Source organism: Geotrypetes seraphini, chromosome 10 (assembly GCF_902459505.1).
Source record: "Geotrypetes seraphini chromosome 10, aGeoSer1.1, whole genome shotgun sequence".
Taxonomy (NCBI): domain Eukaryota; kingdom Metazoa; phylum Chordata; class Amphibia; order Gymnophiona; family Dermophiidae; genus Geotrypetes; species Geotrypetes seraphini.
In genome coordinates, this window is record NC_047093.1 from 35455136 (window position 1) to 35474265 (window position 19130).

General features: G+C 45.4%; 1 protein-coding gene and 1 long non-coding RNA gene across 6 annotated transcripts in view; one reads left to right on the forward strand and one right to left on the reverse strand.

Moving 5' to 3' along the window:
- Nucleotides 1–19130, reverse strand: part of SEPTIN9 (septin 9) — a 463475-nt gene that overhangs the window by 116059 nt on the left and 328286 nt on the right. The window contains exon 1 of one of the 5 annotated variants that reach the window (XM_033960626.1): nucleotides 720–971. The exons of the other annotated variants lie outside the window; for them this stretch is intronic. The gene's annotated coding sequence lies outside the window, so the exon portion shown is untranslated. Of the gene's footprint in view, nucleotides 1–719; nucleotides 972–19130 lie in introns of those variants that run through there. 5 annotated transcript variants of the gene reach the window in all.
- On the forward strand, nucleotides 774–17429 carry LOC117367744. Its single transcript, XR_004540836.1, has 3 exons — nucleotides 774–1120; nucleotides 14681–14799; nucleotides 16176–17429. It is a non-coding gene; the product is annotated as an uncharacterized LOC117367744 (long non-coding RNA).

Genomic DNA, 19130 nt, shown 5'->3' on the forward strand with positions numbered 1-19130 from the left:
AGCCACGGCCCCCGTGGACCACCCCATTCAAACCACAAGGAGATGCAGTCATGGATTACGATCCCACACAGAGACGACACTGCACAGGTCATTACTACCTACCCTCCTAAGCTCATAAGTTTTCAGTGGGCGAGGAAGGTGGTCTCTCACAAAGGTATCATAACGCCCCATTCAAACCAATAAAGCCCATGCTTTACCCGGAGATTATTTATATACCACTTATATTATAAGTGGTTTACAATACATTCAGGTACTCTTATCATATTTCCCTATCTGTCCCAGTGGCTCAAACTCTGTCTAGTGTACCTGGGGCAATGAGGGGATTAAGTGACTTGCCCAGGGTCACAAGGAGCAGCGAGGGATTGCAACCCACAACCTCAGGGTGCTGAGGCTCTAGTTGTAACCCCTGCACCCCCCCTAACCCCTGCACCCCCCCCCCCCATGAGATATACTCATTGGAAAGAAATGCTCGGCTCTGAGCAGCAAGTTGCAAGCTCTCTCTTTCCTTCCTCTCTCCCTCTCGGACTATGCAATTAGTCAGACCGGGACACAGGGCTTTCAGCACGCTGCCTGGGGGAAATACCCCCAACTCCTAGACACGCTGAGCCTGCGAAGCCGCCCCCTCCCCTCCCCTCCCCTCCCCTCCCCTCCCCTCCCCTCCCCTCCCAATCCATCCACGCCGTACAGATTCGAAGAACAAAAGGGAAGAAGAGACTCACCGAAACAGCAACGCGACTACGGCCAGTCTCTGGAACGCGGGGGAACAGGAGGAGCGGCGCTAGACCCCGCCCACCGGCGCCTCACGTGGTCCCGAGCGTCCCCTCGACGATCAAAGGGGCTTTGTGGGCGCGCGAATAATGCGAGTCCCGCTGGGCGAGAGAGAGGTGGGAGGCTGCTTGCAGGAGCGGCTTTTCCAGAGCCCACGAAGGGGCAAAGCACAGGAGAGCAGATCCCTCCCCCCCCCCCCGCGCTTTTCCTGCTGGATCACCGGCTTCCGACTGCCCTGGTTAAAGCGGAACCATCTGGGGCGACCGTATTTGCAAGCGTTTGACAGGAGCCGGTGGAAATACGCAGGAACACAAATCTGCAACTGTTGCGTTTTAAATTGGGATTGGAAAGGGTGAGCCAAAGTACACACTTTTGCCTCCCCCCCCCCCTCAAACCTAATCATTTAATTAGGTTTTCTTAGCAGGGAGCCGCAGACAGGAAGCTGGATTTGCAGCGCATTTATGCTCTGGCTTAACCTTCCCCCCCCCCCCCCCCCCCCCCTTTGACTAGCAGCAAAGAAATGTATTATCATCCAGGAAGGGAGAAGATGTTAAATTGGTGAAAGAAAGCTGGCCTGGTATCTCCAGACAGCAAAGATAAGAAACATGAAAGAATAAACAAAATAAAAAACATCACTTTCTCTTATCAAGGGACCACCGTCTACCCTAGTACTTTGCCGGCTTCCTTTTCCCTAAATCTATTCATTTGTTTTATTTTGAGGGGTGAACACGATATTTCCTGCTTCCGTTTAAGAAATAAAAGAAAGGTAATCGTACCTTACTTTATTGGAATAACAATACATTTTTGACAAGGTTTCAAAGACAGAGCCATCTTTTGCAGAGATCTGTAATAATAAATTGATGGTGATATGCTTTTGTTATTGTTTTAAGCTCCTAAATTAGATTGCAATAAAACGATTTTTTTTTCCACAGAATTGGGGGGTGGGGTGCTCCTTCCCAATCTCCAGAGAGTGAGGAGCTTCCCCAGGCAGATTAACCTCCACAGGAAGTCATGCCAATAAGACTTTCATAATTTATGCACAAATTCTATACTTGCAGAATTCCGCCAGGAGCAGATTTGTAAGGACGCATTTGGTTGGTTGGCATGCCTTTAAACATATATACAAAACTTACTGACTTCATGTAAGCATAACAATTAATGCACATGCAATCAATCTGTATATATGAAAAAAGTTCTAATGTGAATTTTTTTAAAAATTAAAATGAATGTAAGTGGGAAAATTCAAATTTTCTGAAGACAGAGAACATTATGTGTTCATCCCTATTCAATTCTGTTATCTTCTTTCTACTGTCCAGTTCCATTTTGCTCCTTGCCTTTATAAGCATCCTTTCAATTACAGTCTTTTGCCCCCCCCCCCCCCCTTTAATACTTTAAGGTTGCCAACTGGCTCTAGATTTCACAGACAGGGTTGATTCAGTCCTGGGCTTGCCACAGTGCATTCTGGGATTTCCAGTCCTGCTTTTCTTAGGGCATGCAATGGGGAAATCAGAACTACTGTACAAGTTCCTGCATACAACAGAGTAAACCCTGCAAACAGGAAATGACATCACAGAGTGAGATGAGGCTGGCGAAGGAGCGGGCAAATAATGCTGCTCATGGTGAGGGGTTGGGGCAGGGGGGCAGGGTGCGGGGAAGGATGCATTGGGGGAGGGCAGATGGCACTGCTTTGTCAGGGGAGCACATGAGTGCATGAAGGGGCCGTGGTGGGCGCCTCTGCCCTGAGCGCACGCTTCCCTCATTTAGCCATGGAATACCAGAAACATCTGCACAAGGTTCTGCACTAAGAAAAGGAAAAATGCTTGAGTACTTGACAGTGGCATAACGAGAGTGAGTGGTGCCTGGGGCAGTAACACCCCTCCCCCACCCTCTTCTCTGCCACCGTTCCTTCCCAACCCCCCTCCCCGCCGTGCATGGGCCCCCTTCCCCATACCTCTTTCATTTTCCCAGCGCGAGCAGCATCACGAACTTGCTGCCCGCGTCGTGTCAGCTCTCCCTCTGCCGTCGCTTCCTAGGTGTGGGTCCCTTAAGCCTTTGTTCAGATCATGGCTAAAATCCTGAGGTTCACAGTAAGGGCAGGTACTGGCTATGAGAAGTCACCAATGGGTGGTGGGAAGGTGAATGAAAATGGAGAGAGGAAATGGGCTTGGAGGCTCAGATGGCGCAAAGTTGGGTTGATTGACTGGAACTTTGCCATCCCTGGTTTGCTGACACAGTAGGGACAGGTTGAGTTGGCCTGCGCATAAATTCAGACCTGGTGAAATACATGAATGAAAAATTTGCAATCACTCTTGACAGATTACGCTACGTAACACGATTTATGTTTTTGGGCAGTAAGTGTAATTTTCTAATTGCTCATGCCTAAAAAGTATAGATAAAGCCTGCTGTTTCCATAAAACTTTGCTTTTGTGACCAGGATAGTCAAATTTTGCAATTTACCTATTTAGCGCGTGAAAACTGAATTTTCATTTTTGTATTATAGAGTCATAAAATCACAATTAACATCTATTTATATTGAAGTTATACAAAGCTGACCACAGATTTAGAAGTGAGTATTTTTTTTTTTTTTTTTTGAGATTTGCGATTATATTGTAAGTCACTTTCATGAATCAACCCCCAGATGTAATCTTCCATCATGTTCTCATTATATTGTCCTTGGTAGTGGTGTTGGAGATCCAGTGGAAGCACTCACTTTGATCCTTCCACATTCTTGAATGACTCAAGATGAGATCTTACTGCCCATTTTACTGCAATTCTTCACCAGATTCTCAACCAACTCAACATAGTTTTTGGTCTTGTTACTGCCCAGGAAGCCCTGAACCACTGCGACAAAGCTCTTCCAAGCCACTTGGTCCTTTCCTAGTTAGCTTCGTGGGAAATTCCTTGGGTAGTCCGACAAAGACACCAGCTTTGACCTTTGCCTCAGACAGATTAGGGAAGATGTCTTGAAGGTATTTGAAGATTGCCAACTCCTTATCTAGAGCTTTAAAAATGGTTTCATTAGGCCCAATTTGATGTGCAGTGGTGGCATCAGCACCTTCCGGGAGTCCAGCAGTGGGTCCCATTTGACATTGTTTCTCACCATAAAGAACTCGGTCCACTGTGGCTAGTCCTGCCTTTGGTAGTGCGCCTTTGTGTCCCTACTGTCTCAAAGACAGATATAGAAAGGAAACTTGGTAAAACCACCTTGGAGACCCACGAGGAATGCCACCATTTTTACGTCTCTGATGACTTCCCAGCTGTGCTCATACTTCAAGGCACCTAGTAAGGTCTTGATGCTCTAATTCTCTTTGAGGTACACTGAGTGAGCCATTGGAAGAGATGGATACTTGTTCCCGTTATGGAACAGTGTGGCTTTGATGCTCCTGAATGATCTGTTAATGAAGAGACACCACTCTTTCTGGCTACAGGCAATTCCAGTTGCCTCAAATAGACTGGTCACATTGTGGAAGCAGTGCCCATCTAGGTAAAGAAATGGAAAAAGCATGGTTATGCTTCCTCTGATCTGCGACTTGCACACTTTCATCCAACAAGTTATACCGATTGAGCCTGTTTGTCAAAAGCTCGGCATTGGACTTGGTGAGACAAAGACCTCTGATCAAGTCGTTGAGGTCTTTTTGGTTTGGACAGTATGGGTTTCTCTCATTAGCTGCCCCACTGATATTGCAAAATGGATCTACAACATCTCCCCCACTCTCTGACTTGCCGCTGTCTTCTGAAGACAGCTTCTCTCTTCTCTCTGGGGGAATGGGTTTGGCAAGCTCAGGGCAATGAAGCGCAGGGGTGATGGATGGAATGTCTGGATATGTGACTGCAGATGCATGCTTACCAGTTCGACATTTGGAAGGATCCACCATGCAGAAATAGCAGTTGCTTGAATGGTCAGTGGGTTCCCACCAAATTCTTGGGATAGTAAACTTCAGGGCTCTCTTTTCCTCTCTGTACCATCTTATAGAAGACCAAAATGAAATTGTGGAAATGAAAACAATAAATGTATTTCACCTATTACATTACATTACATTAGGGACTTCTATTCCGCCTATACCTTGCAGTTCAAGGCGGATTACAAAAGAGTTAACTGGACATTTCCAGTGAAGTTACAACAGTTTTGGGTTGGTTTTTTTTTTTGGTTACAAGGGAGGAGAGGTACCTGGATTAATTCTGGAAGAACTTGCAAATTGGATATTAAATTGACTGTACGTTACTGTGTGATATAACAAATAGATTACAGTTAGAGTACAAATAAGATTGAGTTACATTTCAGGGATCTGAATACTTGGTTGGTGTTTTGGGGAGGAAGAGATTATTTAAGTGGAGGTTTGGGGGGAGAATTTATCTAGGAGGAGGGGGAAGGGTTGGGTTAAGATATCTGGATAAATTTTTTGAAAAGTAGGGTTTTGATTTCTTTTCGAAAAGTTCTGAAGTCGCCCGTTGCCGTCAACAGGTTGGCGATGGAGTGGTTAATAATATGTATGAGATTCTCGCAACATATTTCATATATGATATATTTTCAAATAACATTGAAATTTTTAAAAATATTTCTTTAAAATTAAACATTCTAAGAAATGTTATAGCAGAAAATTCTGCCATCCTAGTGAGAAACAAAATTGTCTTGCCTTCCAGAGTTTTTTTGGGCAGTACTCACATGTGAAGTGAGGTGCCCAGGTTTGTCTTGATCCCCAACAGTCATGCCAAAATATGCCTTGTAGGTATCACACATCTTAGCAGATGCTTCTATGGAGTACTTTCCCCCTCTTGTCTTGATAAAATGGCCGCATACATAGCAAAATGCATCTGTCAGATGTTTGCAGCCTCTGGATGCCATCTAAAACAACGCAGATATGTTACCACTTAGGCAGTTGGAACTGAACTGAGTTGGTGGGCTTAAGATCTCTATAGTTATTTTGATGGAAACTTCTAGACAGTTCTTGAAGTTACTCTGAGGGTCCATTTTACTAAGGCCTAGAAATAATTAATGCAAAAAAGGTAGAATTTCAAAATATCAATGTCCTGGTCACAAAAGCAAAGTTTGAGGGGAATGATAGCCATTTTCTATACTTTTATGGCATAGAATTAAGAAAGAACATTTATTACCCAGGAACAACAACTCTCAAAATTATTACATTACGTTATTTCTACATTTTAAGGCTGGGGTAGGCAATCCCAATCCTCAAGTGCTGCAAACCAGTGGTGTTTTCAGGATATCCACAATGAACATGCGTGAGATTTATTTGCATATAGTAGAGGGCATGCAAGCAATATCTTGAAAACCCAACTCACTTGAGTTGCCTGCATTATGGTAGGTAACTGCATTATGGATGCAGCCTGAACAGAGTTTGAAGTCTTGCAATTGGCACTACTGAACACGAGTTTCAAATTTATGCTAATTCACCCCTTCTGCGTTTAATAGATATTCACGCAATTTGCTTGATCAAAAACTGAAAACCTAAGCTCAAGTGAGTATCACTCAATTCAGAAACAAGTCCAAAACAGAAGCCTTGTTCTTCAGCGTCTCCCGCAGTGTGTTGGCTACTGAACCACAAGATAGAGCAAAAGAGGAGAAACAGGAAGAGGAGAGAGAGGTGGAAGGCGGGGGGAGATGACCTTCATTCAATCATTGCTAGATTGACTAACATGAATGTTTGTTAACTTTGCACAGAGCTTGCTATTATAGCCCAGACAAGCAGCAAGAGAATCATTCCAGGGCACCGAAGTAGTCAGAGCTAAGCTGCCATGCTTCCTGCTCATTTGCAGCCAACAGGAGGTTCTAGGAAACAGAGAAACAGGTCCATGGCAGAGCAAACCAATGACCTTATTCCTATGAATTTACTGAAAAGCAGGCCCTTAAACCAGGGGTGACAAAGTCCCTCCTCGAGGGTCGCAATCCAGTCGGGTTTTCAGGATTTCCCCAATGAATATGCATGAGATCTATTTGTATGCACTGCTTTCATTGTAACAGATCTTATGCATATTCATTGGGGAAATCCTGAAAACCCGACTGGATTGCGGCCCTCGAGGAGGGACTTTGACACCCCTGCCTTAGACCATGCCGCATTTACAAACAGTCAATCGTTGCATCAGTGTAAGTGTAATCCCCCCCCCCGCCCTATATTAGGTTTTTTAAAAGGGGCACATTAGGGAGCTACTGGATAACCCACAGGGCTTTGGGGCCTCCCTCCAACTGGGGGAAAGCCTTGTTCAAAGCTTTTTAGGCAGGGGTGCCCACACTTTTTGGGCTTGCGAGCTACTTTTAAAATGACCAAGTCAAAATGATCTACCAACAATAAAAATGCTAAACATATATATATTTATTTATATATATATATATATATATATATACATATACACACCGAGTGTACTTTGTATTTATGTTCAAATATTTTTTTATTATACAGCCCCCCTCCCCCGAAGGCCTGACCCCCCCTGAAGGTCTGCACATTCCCCCTCAAAGGTTGACTCCCCCCCTGAAGGCCTGCACTACCCCTTGAAGGACTGCTCTCCCCCCCCCCCGAAGGCCTACCCTCCCCACATCCATTTACCTAATTCCAGCAGGGAGCAGTCTGCAGAGAGGATCGCTGGTACTTTAGCGATCCTTGCAGGTTGCCATAGGCCTCAGGAGCTGTCTTCCCTCTGCCCCAAGCCTGTCTCTGACTTAAAGGAGGGGAAGGATCACGGCAGAGGGAAGACAGCTCCTGAGGCCTATGGCAACCTGTAAGAATTGCTAAAGTACCACCTGCCACCGGCCGTCTCCCATTCGTCCCCTTTGGAGATCCCCACAGGAATAAGGAAGTTAAATTAATAGAATACTTAGGCACAGAAAAACAAAGAAATACTTCCAAGAACTGCCCCATAAGAACTGCCTGTCACAATGCTCATTAGTGGAACTGAATAAAAGACAAGTACAATGGATTTAGAAGGGGGATGATCCGCCCGGGTGCAAGCCTTGGAGGGGTGCACAGCCGGCCAGGTCCGGGTCATCCTGCCTTTCTTTTCCCCCGGTCCGCGCTCGGGGCTTGCGCCTGCCTGGTCCCGCACCGACACTCGAATGGTGCCATCAACTCCCGCGAGTCTCGCGATAACCAACAGCACCATTTGGGCGGTGGGTGCGAGCCCCGTGCGCAGACCGGTGGAAAGGAAGGGCAGGAGGACCCGGACGGCTGTGCATCCCTCCAAACCGTGCACCCGGGGTGGAGGCGGGGGCGGACCGCCCCACCTCGGTACGCCACTGATTGGGAGGCCGATTTTGGGGTTTTTAAAATTGTATATCGGGCAGCATTAGGCTTCGCTCTTACCTCAATCATTACAGGCGCTTCTATTTCTTGTGATGCGCTGAGCTCCGTCCCCCACCGACCTTCACCCCGCCCTTCCAGCACTCTGATTGGCCAGCGTTCTTTAAGAGGCGGGCCAGTCAGGAGGGGAAAAAAAGAGAAGGGAAGAAGGGAACCTGCTGTGCGATCGACTGGGGTCGCCTGAGCGAACGACCTGTCGATCGCGATCGACGCGTTGGGCACCCCTGTTTTTAGGGTTTGTAATTTAGTGAGATACAAGTTGAAAGGTCCTACAAGCTCTATTGTAATACAAAGCCAGATGGCTACATACAGAGCAAACAGGGTCTTCCTCAAACTCCATAGCCTCTATCAGGCTACTTTATATTACTACTAGTCATTAAGCCCGTTACTTTAATGGGTGCTAGAATACTGTTCACCCTCTATGTTGCCCCTTCCATTCACTGCCCTCTCTTCTCTTTCCATCTCTCTCTCTCTCTGTCCCATATGGCCTCTCTCCATCTCCTCCTTCCTTTTGCCTTGGTCTGGCATACCTTCCTCCTTCCCTCCAAGCCATTCTCTCCCCCTCTGCTCCCTTTCCTCATTTAACTACTTCATTGGTCAGCAGCAGCATTCACAATTCATTGCTGTTGCTGGCTTCAGGTCTTTCTCTCTGGCTGGTCCTGTCTTCATGAAAACAGGAAGTAGGCAGGACCGGCCAGAGAGGAAGGCCTGAAGCCAGCAACAGCAGTGAATTGTAAACGCTGCTGCTGCCTGAAGCACCCGAGGCAGACGCTTCTCTCCCCTCCCAGCCTAACCCCCGCTGACTCTGCGACCCTCCCAGCAAGATGACTTTAATATCAAACCTCCCTCCAGCGTTGGCAGCCGCAGCACGCTAAACAGGCTGCTTCGGCTTTCTTCTGCCGTTGAGTCTCTCTGTCGCGTCATTGATGACGTCATTAGTGACGCGGCAGAGGGACTCAACTGCAGGAGAAAGCCCGAAGCAGCCTGTTTAACGTGCAGCGACTGCCAACGCTGGAGGGATGTTTGTACCGGTGCAGAAGCGATATGTCTCTCCCCCTCCAGTACTTGTGCAGCACTTTGCTGCGGTGCATCCTCCCATCGTGAGTCGGCCACAGCGCTCGAGTCTGTTTCTCCCGCTTTGTGTAGCCGCCGCATACGCACTCTGGCCACGGACCTACAGATCACGGATCAAGGATTACAGATCACGCAGGTCTGAGTGCACATGCGCGGCTAGCGTTTTATTATATAGGATGCTGTTCTCCTAGGGGATTTCAGGATGGTTTGCATGAATTTTATTCAGGTACTCAAGCATTTTTCTCTGTCTGTCCTGGTGGGCTCACAATCTATCTGGTGTACCTGGGGCAATGGGGTTATTGGGTGACTTGCTCAGGGTCACGGAGCAGTGTGCTGAGGCTGTAGCTTTAACCACTGTGCCAAGCTCTCCCCCCCCCCCCCCCCATTGAATTCCTTCATGTTTGGGAGTTCCTTATTGATGGCTGAATCAGCCAGATGTCATTCTCCTCCTGCACTTAAACCTTATGATTCACAAGGTACAGAAGAACCACTCTAGAAGTTCTGTGAACTCTCTCCACAGTTCTCTCTGGCAGAATCTTAACATTGACAACTCAGAGACCCCACTTCAAACGCCTTCCGGGTGTCACCTGATCTGTCACCGAAATCCATTACTTATTCCCATACCCTTAACTATGACTAGCAAATAATATGAATGATTACAATGACGGAATTAAAGGCCACAGCTTTATTTGTGGTTGCAAAACAACCCAAGCTAGGTCACAAAGTTGGCATCCCCCACGACCACTTCCAGCCCATTTCCCAGAGCCTGATATATGACCTGCCAAAAGCCAAGTCCAGAGCAATTGCCCTGCTCTACAGGGACTCCAAATGCTGTGCTAATCATCTCTTTCCCTCCCAAATGGGATCTATAGGATCTTTGCTTCTTCGGGTCTGGAATCTTCCTTCCTGCTGGTGCAATGGTCTCCCTATGACGTTGTTCTGATCCCCATTCAAATCCTCTTTTCTTTTCATGACCAGCTCAGGTCACTGTCTGTACCCCTAACAACTTAGACCAATAACAGTGATGAACCTTTAATGACACAAGTTAATTTTTTATCCTATCCTCCCAAAAGTGCCCAGAAGTGGTTAAAGGGCAACATACATAATATATATATATCAATATATCAGCATATAAAGAGAGAGAGAGTATACAGTATATATATAGTGTACACCAGTGTCTTGCCAACTATACAGGGCCGCGCCCACTAAACAGTGGACCACAGCTGGAGGGCACCCAGAAGTGCACGGACTTCGACGCAATGACATCACACGCTTGTGTGACGTTATCTCACCAATGCCTGCGCATGCACGAAGGCCCCTGAAGATAGGCCCTGAGCCACCAGTGGGGAGGGGAGGGGGGGTTGCTCAACAGGAGAGGTTCGGAGAGGAGGAGAGGTACCAGGGAGCAGGAGAGGCCCCAGCTGACTGCGCACAGTTTGCGATTCACTGGTGTACACCAATACAGATCAACATACAAAGTGCAAATTTAGCACAGGGTGGGAAGGTGCTGACACGGTGCAAAATTCATCACCGTTCCCGTCCCCGCGGATAACCACGGAAAATCATCTTCATGTCATTCTTTAAGGAAAGAGGGAAGTATCAGAGTATGAATGGCCACAACCACTGACCCGTAAGCTTTGCTTTGAATAATGCTGGTGTAGAAGGACTGAGGATGAAATAGACACTAGAAAATGACATGGGTTTATTTCCCGCGGTTATCCGCGGGGATGGGAACGGTGATGAATTTTGTCACTGTGTCATTCTCTAGTGCTGCCTCTATGTAGGTCCCTGTCCTTCTTGGCTCTGGTCTCTGGCTATCTTGTCCCTGTGTTTATGGAGGGGAGGGAGGTGAGTTGGAGAAGGCAAATGTTGTGCACAGGAGTGTGTGTGTCTCTGGCCGGGCAGTTTACTGAGGCAGCTGGGAATGCTACAAATTCTTGCTTTACACCACTTTAGGTGAATTTCTTAAAAAAGGCAGTAACTAAATCTTAAAACTGAAAGAGCAGGCAATTGGAACTGTATCTGAAGGCCAAGACAATGAAAGGCCAGCTTCCTGAAGCTGAGGCCTGAATCTTATTGTCCATAATTTTATGATGACATTCTTTTCCACTCAGCAGCTGTAGTTAAGACAACTGGCTTGTCTAAATGTATTCATTGTATTCCTTATCTTTTGAAGAAACTAACATTATATATTTTGCTGATTAGGCATCTCAGTTCCACAAATTGACTGCAGGGAATAGCAAACCACACATGGTTTATGTTAAGATTGGGTCTATCTGATTTGTTATTTGTGTCTGTGATACTTAAGGCTAGGGGTTACCAGGCGTCCGGATTTCCTCGGACATGTCTGGGGGTCCGGATGGATTTTCAAAACCCGGCACTTTGTCCGGGTTTTGAAAAGCTGTGTCAGGCAGGGAAGAAGTCAGCGCATGTGTGGCCATCATGCGATGATGTCATGCGCACACGTGCATGCACGTGACATCATCACGCAGAATCCGCGAATGTGCAGACTTCCTCCCTGCCTGACAAGAGCAGGGAGCAGGGGCGGGGTTAGGGCGGGATTAGGGTGGGGATGGGTGGAACTAAGCAGGCTTGGAGGCGGTGCTAGGGGGGGGTCCAGATTTTCTGAAAGGAAAATCTGGCAACCCTACTTAAGGCCAGTAAGGATTGTACAGATGTTTAGAAATCAGTGGCATGGCAAGGGCAGTTGGTGCCTGGCATTGCCGCCCTGTGCTCCCCCTATGTGCTCTTCCTCACCGCCCCATACCTTGTCACCAGCAGCGAGCAGACTGTCATACCTGTTGCTTGCATTGGCTGTTCCTTCCTTCTGACATCATTTCCTGGTCCTGCAAACAGGAAGTGATGTCAGAGTGAGACATGAGGCTAGCACGAGCAGCGCATAGGACAGCCTGCACACTGCCGGCAAAGATTTGAAGAGGTAGCGATGGGAGGTAATGCTTTTCAGAGACCTGTCCCATCATTGGGAGGGGGAGGAGAGGTGCTGGCATCCAGGGCATTCCACCCTCCCTTTACTACACCACTGTTAGAAATATGTCCATTACAAGGTTAATTTTACAACAAGGTGCAGAGGTTAATGGGGCAGGAGGGTGTCTAATTTAAAATTCTTTTATAAAGACACATAAGAGGGGCATTTTCGAATACGTCTAAGTCAGAATTGATTTTGCTGAAAATGTCTCAAACCAACGTCTAGCTCACAGCCAAAGTTGAACCAGAAAAAGTCTAAATTTCTGGTTAATTATGGTTTTGAGCTAGATGTTTTTATGCTTAAAATGTCCATCTATAAGTCACTTCTAGGTGCTGCACATAGGAAATGACATCAGAGGGAGAGCTGCTGGAGTTGCGAGGAGTACGTTGACATTGTTATTCGTGGCGGTGAACAACTTGAGGAACGGGGGAAGGGTAGGGAGAGAGCACACGGCAGGGGGGAGCGGGAAAGGAGCAGGGGAGGAAACAAGGGAGGGGAGAGGCGCCTTTCACCCTCTTTGCATCACTGGCTGTAATTGGCCTTAATTGGCACCAATTGGGTACAAACCCCTTTGGCTGCAGTTTCTAACTCCAATTTGAGAATGTGTAACTTCTAGGATGTGTGAACCAGGGAGGGGTATAGGAGAATCAGGGGTGTGTCAGGTAGTTATGCACATGGGCTATAGAATACAGTCGGCTCTGCTTAAGTGCAAGGCCTCTGAGTGTGCGATTAATAGGAGCACTACTTTTTAGTCAGGCGGTCATTTAGCCAGCTACCTGGGGTGATGGCGGCAACAGCAAGCAGTGCTGAGAGGAAGGTGCTATAGAGTGCTCGGCGCACTAGCATAAGTCTCCCGTCTACTTGTGGCCTAGGACGGCTCGCGATGCTGTGACGTTCCGGGAATGGGGGGGAGGGGGGTTAGTAAATGCGGTGCAATAAATGCAGAGGACCCATGATTGCATTTAACCGGAGTCAATGTAACGTGAAAGAATAGAGGTGGGACCTAAGACTCATCTACTCATTAAAGAAACATGATCACATTACAGAAGTATATCTCCAATCGCAATGGCTTCCGATCCCAGCAAGAATACAATTTAAATTCTACTGCCTACTATTTAAGATTTTATACGGAGACAGTCCAAACTACCTGAATAACCGCCTCATCCACAACACCACAACCAGACATAGGAAAACTCACACCCCATTCTCATACCCCCCAATTAAGGAGGTCAAACGGAAAAAACTATATGATGGCCTCCTGGCCACTCAAGCAGCCAAACTAGACAACCAAATCGCCAATCTACTGACGGCATCCCTCGACTACAAGACTTTTAGAAAAGAAATAAGGACCATACTCTTCAAGAAAACTCTGGAAAAAGAAATAATACCGCAAGTCTCAAACTCCACCTCTCGCTAAAGCCAACTACCCCTAACAAATAACCTTACCCATTTCTCACTCTTTTTGAAAATGACCAATTATTTTTTTTTTTTGGGAAGTTCTTGTTGTAATACATCTTGGATAATTCTTTTGTAATCCGCCTTGAACTGCAAGGTAATGGCGGAATAGAAATCCCTAATGTAATGTAAAGATTCCCTAAAAAGATACGTTTTAAGGCATGTCGAAATTGTTGATACAAATTTGGGAATATGAATATATGAGTTAAATCCCTAGTCCATAAGGCTGCCTGAGAAGCTTAGCAATCGATCCTGAAATCTCTTATATTTACATCCCTTTACAGAAGGGAATGAAAACAATGAGATTTTCTAGAATGTTTAGAGTTTGTGATGATAAAAGATTCTATAAGAGTACCTTAAAATAAATGCAGCCAAGCTTAAATTTAATCCGTGCCTCAACTGGAAGCCAGTGTAGTCGACGATAAAAATCAGTGACATGATCAGACTTCTTTAAGTTGAAAATCAATCTGACTGCTTATACTACAAGCCCAATCCTATTATTCCTTTAGGAAGTTGTTAAAAACCTACTTATTTGATAAAAGGATAAAATGAGATTGGATGTATCCCCTTCGAAATGTTTATGTATATTTCACTGTATGCACAGTCTTCTTGGATGTAAACCACTTAGAACTTATGGTAGGGTGGTATATAAGAATAAAAGTTATTATTATTAAAACTGACCTCATATTCTGTGATAAGCAACTCAAGGGCTGCAGTAATAAGCCATATGGACTGAGTTTTAGCATGGGTTTCCTAATGCATGAGAAAGAAATTATGCCTGCTGCAGGGACAAAATCATATGTAAATAATATGCATGCTGATTACTACAGAAACATGCACACTGTCTACTGCTTCAGATGCTACTTTGCACAGGGATTATACCAGAATCTAAAGGCAAGTTATATGCAAATAAACCTCAATACGCAAATGTCAGGTTATGCATATTAGATTATGTGCATATCTGGCATATCAAATTTATTTGCCACGCATAAAATGTGTGATAGCTTGAGTCAGGGCTGCCCTAGTCATCCTCTCCCCTTCATTAATTATTTCATTGCCCTGGTCTCTCTTGTCTCCTTTTTCTCTCCAGTCTCTTCTGGTAGAGGCAATAAGCCAACAACAACAACAACAACAAAAAGTTGTGGATACTTCATTCCCTGCACAGGAAAGAAACTTCGCAAACAAACCACATCCTGGAAAAATGCTTATGTAAGCTATGACCAAACTAGGTGAAAGTAGGAGAGATTGGGCGAGTCCATCTCTTGCTACAAGTATTCAGGTGACGTGGAGGCGGTCTGAGAGTCTGATGGGTGTTGCAGGGCTTTCAGGATGTTTGTGGTGGTGGGGCCTGAGGTGTCTGAGCCAATCAGGGCCTTAGGCCCCTCTCCGTGCATCACATGATGCACCAGGGAGGGGCCTAAAGCTCAGTGTCGTTGCGGGAGGTGTTTTTAGTACCTCCTGCTCCCAACTTCCAAGAATGGGAGCATGGGGGCTGGGGGAGGGGGCATTTGGTGGCAAGAGGGAGTGTGCATCCCTCCTGCTGTTTTTTTTCAGGGGGAGCGGGGGGGGGGGGGGCGCCTTCAGGGCAGGAGGGAGTGGACATCCCTCCTGCCTTTTTCTTCAGGGGGGAGGTCTTTCTGGGCAGGAGAGAATGAGCATCCCTCCTGCCATTTTTTTCAGGGGGGGGAGTGAGCAGGCACCTTCGCGGCAGGAGGGATTGAACATCCATCTTGCCTTTTTTGGGGGGTGGAAGGGGAGGGGGTGGTCCTTCATGGTAGAAGGGAGTGGGTATCCCTCCTGCCATTTGTTTTAGATTTGGGTGGGTCGTTGCACTTGTCGGTGGGGGAGGAGAAGTAACATAGTTACTGACAAGTCTACAGCAATCAGGTTTTGGATCGGTAAACCCCGATTCTAAATAGCCAAGCAATGTAAGTGAATCAGTCGCTTGGCTATTTTGAATGAGGTTTTGCTAAATTGCATAGCCGGATCAGAAAATGGGTGATCGAAGGGAAAAACATACGGTGGGCTGACCAAAAAGCCCCAAGCGGTAGCCCCCCTCTCTGATCACCGCCCCCCAACCACCCATAGGCTCTGCCCAGGCCTACTTTAGGAAGCCCTGATGGTCTAGTGTTCTCTTCAGAGGCAGAAATTAACTCCATTCATTCCTATCCAATGCCACTGCTCTAATGTAATAGCTGCGGCGTCTGCTGTGGGAGGTCCCAGCAGCCATTTTGCAACTGGAGTCGGAACAGAGTCCAAAATCAAACCCCACAATGTGGTCAGCCTCAAGGGGATGGGGGCATGAGAGTTTCTCGGATCAGGGATTCCAGAAGACTACCATGGATTGGGGTGGGGGAGGACTTTATGTCTCCCTTCCTATCATTTCATGAGCTAAGCATTATACAGGAAGGGAGCCTTTTTTTTTTTTTTTTAAATGGCTATACTCCACTGTTGCATTGTGTAGTTTGTTTGTTTTTCTGACCGTGCACCCTTTTGATGCAGTGGTAATTCAGCTGCCAATAGTTTACTGTATTGATACGCAAAAACTATGCAGCTCAGAGTTCTAACTCAAGCTTTCTGTACAGGCCTCTCTGACAGGGGCATTTTATTTCCAGATGTACTGTATGCATGGGCAAAGACTGCAGATGCATGGAACCCAGAGAGCATGCTCCTTTGCAAGAATGGAAGTTTTTTAGCAGTGCTATCTGCGGTTGCAGGAGGCCAGAGGCACAAGGCTGCATCTGAGAGAAAGAACAACAGATGGCACTAGAATGAAATCTAATCTTCGAATAAAAGAAACACTGAGCCCAGGCTTATGTGCTCTCTAGGACTGGTCATTTCAACTAAAGGAACAAGAGACCCCAAAAAATCTAAAGGATCTGACAGGCTCTGGGCTATGTCACTTTAAGTACCAGGTACAATGATCTCAGTGCTGTTAGGCTCCCTGTGGATAAACAAGACCTTGAATAATCTTAGTTTAAGACATGGGGTTCCTTTGTTTTGAACAGTAATTGTTGCTGTTAATTTAAACTTGCCAAACTCTGGTTTTCTATAAAGAGAGACCTTTATAGCAAGGCAAGCTTGATAAAGAGAGCTTTACAGAAGGCGGCAATTGGGTTTCCATCCAGCTGTCTTCCGCATTTCCTTTGGCTATTAACTGTTTCAGAGCACAAATTTCAAATCCATTTGCATGCTTAAATAGAGATATAGCTGCAATAATGATCTGCTTCTACCCTGCCCTGTGTCTATTCACTACAATGGGGTAATTTAATTTGGATTGTCTGCTGAGTTAGAGAGTATAGATGTCCTGGCGAGATAGAAGAACAGGACTTGATGAGTTTTAGAGTACAGATAAGTTTTGATTTATTCACTGTTTATAGACTTCTTCTCATATAATAGATATGAAGTAACTGATTGCCTTGAAGAATATGGAATGGATAGTCATTGGATAAAACGAAGGAATGGACAGTTCAGTGGAGTTTGTTTTAGACCCATGAAGTTGAACTGAGGTCTTTTTTCTCCACTTTGTTCTTTTTTTTTTATTTTTGTGCAATGGGTCTCTATATCAGCACCTAAGTACATTTCTTATTTTTTGATTTGTAATTATTCCGGTGTGTTCCATGTGCGTAATTTTCCATGGGAAACAGCTCTGAGAGACCCCGGGCAGAGAAATACCTACTGAGCCGAAGGGACAGGTCTGAGCTAAGCTAAAATTCCCCACAGAGTGCAAAAGTCTGTGGTTAGGGTGTCTTCTCAGCCAGTTTCAAGGAGAAAGTGCGCACATACAATACATGTTTTCTTTGAAAACTAATACAAAATTAGTGGGTAAAAGTTTCATGTTTATTTAAAATTTGATAAAAACGCTTATAAAATTTCTAAGTGCTGTACATAATAATACAGATAGGGGGGGTACAAGACAATTAGAAAATACAAACAAGACAATCTTTGAACAACAACTAACGGGAACGAGGGGAGAGAGGGAAAGAACTACAAAGGTGTAAAGAAAGGTTCACAATAAAGGGAAGAAAATGACAGGATGGGGACATGACTAGAAAAAATTTCTTATGAAAATAGAAAAAAATTGTAGAATTAACTGAACTATTATTTAGATAAGGCAGGTTACTACTACTATTATATATTATTTCTAAAGTGCTGAAAGGCGTACGTAGTGCTGTACATTTTAACATACAATAGATGGTCCCTGCTGAGAAAAGCTTACATTCTAATTTAGACAGGACATTTCGGGGTTGGGGAGATTATGGTAGAGGAAATGATATAGTGGGTATAGGTATTTGACAGCAGTGAGTGGCAGTTGAAAACAGATTCAAAAAAGTAGGCTTTTAGCTTGGATTTGAACGCTTCTAGGGAGGGAGCACGACGTATTGATTCAGGTAGCCTGTTCCAGGCATATGGTGTCGCAAGAAAGAAGGGACGGAGTCTGGAGGTTGCAGTGGAAAAGAAGGGTACAGATAAGAGGGGCTTGTCTGACAAATGGAAATCACGGGGAGGAGTATAGGGGGAGATAAGTAAAGAGAGATATGGTGGGGGGGGGGAAGCTTCAGAGCGAACGCACTTGTAAGTCAGCATGAGGAGTTTAAACTGTATTTGGAAGGCTAATGGATTTAAGTTTCAAAATGTAGCCCTGAGCTTTCTTTGTTCTACTCCCTGTGTGGACAATCTGAAAATTTTCCCCTCAGTGAATCACAACTTATATGTGGGACAAACTGAATTTCAGTTCTAAATATGTACTGTGTATACAATGAGGTCTTTTTTTTCCCCCCATTCTCTGAAATTGCTTCCAGCGGAGACCTGAACTTTAACCCTTTCAGGACCAAGGGACATATTTGTCCCATAACTTTAAAATCCTATAAATTTTGATTGGGATAGTCTACAGTTCTAAATTTGATATGTACGGATTCCATATGATACTGCCTTTATGTAAACAAACTGGTTCCGACATTCATTCATTAGCGTCGTTGCCAGATTGACGAGAAGATTCACTTGCCACACTGTCCATAAGCCAGAAGTGTGATTTTTTTAAATAAAAATAATGATATTTCACAAAAAAAAATCAATTTTTTGCCATCTGCAAGCCCTTTTTACCATAAAAATGTCGTCAAAACCACAAAAATTGGCCTACGATCCTTATGGTCCTGAAAGGGTTAACCGTTCTGATTCAACAGCTCTTCTGGAGGAAGAGGGGCAAGTGGAAAGCAAGTGTGAACAGTTGACTAGCCAGGAAATGAACTGGATGGGCCAAAGCGACCTGATGTTAAAAAGTAGTTCTTCTCTTGGGGGGGGGGGGGCCTCTTTTTCCGTTGCTTTATTCGTGACATTATTTCTTATGAAATGGTCAAGCCCACCTGCATTTTCCTGTTCTGTGCATTGCATTATTCATGTACACTTCTCCCTCGGTGTTCACGGTTTTATTACTCATAGATTCGATTATTCGCGTTTTTTTTATCTTGCTGGCCCCAATGACGTCCCAGAGTGCCAATTAAAAATTTTGGCACAGGTCAATTATTGAAGACAGGTGTGTG